The sequence below is a fragment of the Tamandua tetradactyla genome, chromosome 3 (genome assembly GCF_023851605.1).
Source record: "Tamandua tetradactyla isolate mTamTet1 chromosome 3, mTamTet1.pri, whole genome shotgun sequence".
Lineage (NCBI taxonomy): Eukaryota > Metazoa > Chordata > Mammalia > Pilosa > Myrmecophagidae > Tamandua > Tamandua tetradactyla.
Genome location: NC_135329.1, coordinates 136,541,502 through 136,546,435, shown reverse-complemented (window position 1 = coordinate 136,546,435; position 4,934 = coordinate 136,541,502).

The window sequence follows — 4,934 nt, the reverse complement described above, 5'->3', positions numbered from 1 at the left end:
ATGTCTCATATGATGTCATCTCTGGCTTAAATTAGGAAAATATTTTTATCTAAGTACTCCAGAAATGTAACATAATAGAACATCATAATAACTATTGTTTGGTTAGTTAGCAAAAGCTAATACTTGTTTAAATCTTACTAAGACCAGGAACTATTCTAAATGCTTTACATACATGCCATATTATTTAATTTTCATTAACAATAATTGTGAGGTAGGAACTATAATCATTAGCCCTATTTTATACAAAGAGGCCCAAACATGTTTATTACCTGTCCAAGATCCAATTGGTAAATGGAGAAGCCAGAATTTGGACTGTGGCAACATATTATCAGAATCCAAGTTCTTAATCATTAGGGTGAGTAAAATCATCTAGTAATATCTCTCCATATCTCTAATTTCTTATCCTTCATTAACTCTTTTTTTTCTGCCTTGAAACAATCATGGCTCTCCCTTACACTAAAAAGGATAAAAAATCTTTGTGATTTTACTAACCCTAATAGTTAAGAACTTGGACTCAGATAGTAGCTGTATCTGTTATTCCTGGCTCTAATTCCTATTACAGTGTCAAGATTTAAAAGTTTTATTTTTAAGGTCTACTATGACGAGACCGATTGTGACTCCTGTCAGCTCCATAGTGTTTATATCCAGTAGAAATGAATGCTGGAGTATAAGATATTTGGATGGAGTTGCCTCATGTGTAAGTTAAGAAATCTGAATTCCATACTAAGGATGACAGGGTTTTATTGGGGAAAATTATTAAGAAGAGCAACACAATCAAATTAATTTTCAGAAATTAGGGCTGGAGTGTGAAAATCTTCAGGAGCAGGAGATGAGATCAAAGGCTATTGCAAGAAGCCACACAAGAAATAAAGAATATCTAAAATGAGGCAGAAACAATGGGGGAAGAAGGAAATGATTTGCTATTTCTGAGGTTTCTTCAGTAAAATTTTCAGCTTGATTGCATATTAGAGGAGAAGAAATTACATAAGCTGAAGATAACTCCAAGGTTCTTGATTAGGAAACTGGTTGGAAAATCAAAATTATAATCTCTACAAAAGAGTAGAAAACTTTTCTGATTTTTCCAAGCTACTAATCTTCATCTTCTTTGAAGTCCAATTCCATGCAAAGCCATCACAAATTTACGCAGGAAAACAAAATGAAAGTGGTATTTAAGAAAAATTATTCTGCTGTGGGATATTAGAGCGAGGGGAAGACTAAAATCAAATTGTGAAGCAAGGAATCTTTTGAAGGAAGAAACTCAGGTGAACTAGAAATTAAATTAGCAGTGGGGTTGAAAAAGAATGAATATTTCTGATTGTTTAATAAAAGGAGAAAATTTGGATGAAAGTTTGAATGGTTAATAAACATACTTTCTTAATACATAAGATAAATTTTATAAGAAAAGGTGGATAATTCCACAGTTCACTAGATCATCATAGACTTTTTTATAGCAAGGAGTAAAATTATAATCTTTTAAAATGGGAGCTGGAAATTAGATTCACTATTAAGTAAAATTAAACAAAAATGGTAAGAAGGAATCCAATAAAAAGTAAAAGAAAAAAACTTTTCCCTTTAAATTTTATTAGTCTGACTAAGAATGAAGACATTATTAAGAAAGAATATTCTATTATTTTAAATAGCCAAGCAGTATAAAAAGGGAATGGAATTTTTGTTTAAAGGAATGTTAAATTATAGCTTCACTAAAAAGGCCAGTATTTTTTTTTTTTTTTAAGATGCCAATATTTAAAATTCAACAAAGGCAGTTTGGTCAGTAAGAGATAAATTGGAAAAGTACGCTAAAAAATCCCCACCCATTGTGCTGGCTTAGTTATGTATCCCATAGAATCATGTTCTTAATCTTAATCCATTCCTGTGGGTGTGAACCCATTGTAAATAGAACCTTTGATGCTGGTCAGCCAGAAGACCCCAGAGCCTTCTAGCCTCTGAAACCATGAACCAATTAATTCCTGTTGTTAAGCCAACCCATTGTATGACATTTATCTTAGCAACTAGGAAACTAAAACACCCATTATTGTTGATGGACATTAATAAATACACAGAAGAGTAAAGCATCTGGACCTTGGCATTTTACAAATCATAATCTATATCCTTTTACCTTTTTTCAGGCAGGATAGATATCTGGATAAAACAGTACTTGGTTTTAAGTCTTTATAATGAATTTTTTTGTCACTTGCGTCATACACTGACAAAAATGACAGGAAGCTAAGGCCAGAGATGAGAGGAGGGGAAAGAACCATAGGAACCATAACAGTATTTTGTGTTAAAGATAATTTGCAGCAAGAAAAGTTCACATACACTCCACTTTTGATGCAGTTAAATATTTTTTATTTCTGAAAATGATATGAATAAATAGGAGAGTGAAAGTTAATAGGACAAAGCCAATGTTAAGTCATTTAACAGCCCACTGACTTCACTTCTCTGTCATACTGAGTAACCCAGAACTGGAGTGTTAAGGAGTCTCTTGTGTTCTAAACAAGAAAACTACCTTGTCCTTCCTTGTTGATTCACTCTCCAGTTCTTTAAACATGAATATCAGCCCAGGGATAGTTTTATTAATGCAGATAAATAATAATAATAATAATAATACAGAGCTGAAAGGCACTTTAGAGAGAAAGTAGTCTATTTCTGACATTTTATAGTGATAAAATAGAAGCCTACAGAATACAAGAATATAGGTAGGTAGTGTCAGATCTGGAACCAGAGCTCAGTTTTCCTGACTCTCAGCCCAGTGGTCTTTTCACTAGAATTAACTTGGCATCTCTAATAAAACAACAACCACAACAAAAGCAAAGAGAAAGCAATGAGATTTTTAAGAAAAGAGATCAGGGAGAAAGTTATTTTAACTGAAAAATGAGAAATAAAGATTAATTTCTATTCAATAATAAAATAAATTAAAAAATACACATTTACTAGAATCAATAAAGACTTCTATTATATGTCTTTTATTTCCGAGTAATCTTAGGATTGAAAGACATTTGCTTTTGGGTGAAATGGTGAATCGACCACAGACATCTAATCATGATCCTTCCTATATACCACCTTCTAACCTTGCAGTAGCCAGATGCAATGAACACAGCAGTCACAATCTGAAAGAGCTGAGGAGGGAACACCTGTATCATCATTGTAAATGAGGAAGAGGGATCTCAAATGCCATAATTGTCTTTGTCTAGATATACAGAACCAGATTGAAGGAAAAGCCAAACATATTCAGGATTGCCAGCAAATATGAAAGATTGATTTAACTCCATAACTCAGAAGTAAATGGAAGATATGCCAGTAAATACCATGGTCACAACTGGGCCCCATGGCAGGGGGTAGAGGATGGGCAAGTTGTTCAGCAGCACCAGGACCAGGATACTGCAAATCTCAACAATCTTTCTAAGATGTTCACCAGATAGGAAAGTTCGCACCCCACTCACACTTGGTGCAGAGATCCCTGCCAGGCTAAAAGCAAAAATAGTCATCCCAAGGAAGGCATCTGAATTCAGGAAATAATGCATGACTCCCAAGATTAGTCCTGGCTTTCAAACCTACTGGATTCCTGCTGTGATTGTCTCTTATTTTTCTTCAGCCACTAGAACTTTGAACTGGTAAAGTTAAAACAACTAGGAATTTAAAGATTTCCCTTCTGTCTAAACATTTTTAGATGTTTACCAGAAACCAACAATATTTGATATAATTATCTCAACTCCCAATGTTAAACAAGAATAGGATATTCTTTGTAAGGATGAGTAAGCAGAGAAACTATATCAGACATGAAAATTCTTCAAAATGAAGGGCATATTCTTAATAATCAAAGCAGATAGTTCCCTGTGAAACAGAATTACTACAAGAAGCAAATTTATTCTTATTAAGATTGAAGAAGACATTTTAAACATGTCAGCACTTAAGAAAGTCCAATTGAACACTGAATGCTGAATTTTTTTATTAATTAAAAAATATTACAAGAAAGAAACACAAACATTCTTAACATATGCTCATTCTGTTCTACATATATAATCAGTAATTCACAATATCATCACATAGTTGCATATTCATCATCATGATCATTTCTTAGAACATTTGCATAATGCTGAATTTTTTAACCATAAAAAATATTTGAAAATGTAGAAAATTGAATCAAATAGAAGGCAAACTCGAAAAATTCTCCCATATCTCAGAGGAAAAAGATAATGATATAGAAACTATTATTAAAAACATAAAGCCATATAGAAAGAACGAAAAGCCAGAAAATTCTATAGTTAAAAATAATAGCCTCAGAGGATTGGGGGCCCTGCCCCAATCAAGATGGCAAAGTGAGATGTTACAGGACTCCATCTCCCCACAAAAGCTTTGAATAACTGTCAAGAACTGGCAGAAACTTCTTTCTCATTGCACCAGAAAACAGTTAAAGGATTGCAGTAACAGGGTGTCATGGTCAGGTTTATGTGTCAACTTGGCCAAGTTGTGGTACCTGTTTGTCTAGTTGGACAAGTGCTGGCCTGTCTGTTGCAATGAGGACATTTCATAGAGTTAGATCATGATTATATCAGCTGCATCCATAGCTGATTCCATTTGTAATCAGCCAAAGGGGAGTATCTTCTGCAATGAGTGATGCTTAATCTAATCACTGGAAGCCTTTTAAGGAGGATTCAGAAGAGATGGGCTCTCTTACTGCTTCAGCTGGCGAGCCTCTCCTGTGGAGTTCATCCAGACCCTCCTTTGGAATCGTCAGCTTCACAGCCTGCCCTGCGGATTTTGGACTCTGCATTCCTGTGGTCACGTGAGACACTTTTATAAATTTTATATTTGCAAGTGTTCCCTGTTGATTCTGTTTCTCTAGAGAACCCTAACTAATAAACGGGGTAAATGGCAATTTAAGAAAAAGGCAAGTTAAAAAAATGGTAGGATCTTGTGCATCCTTGCTGGCCTTT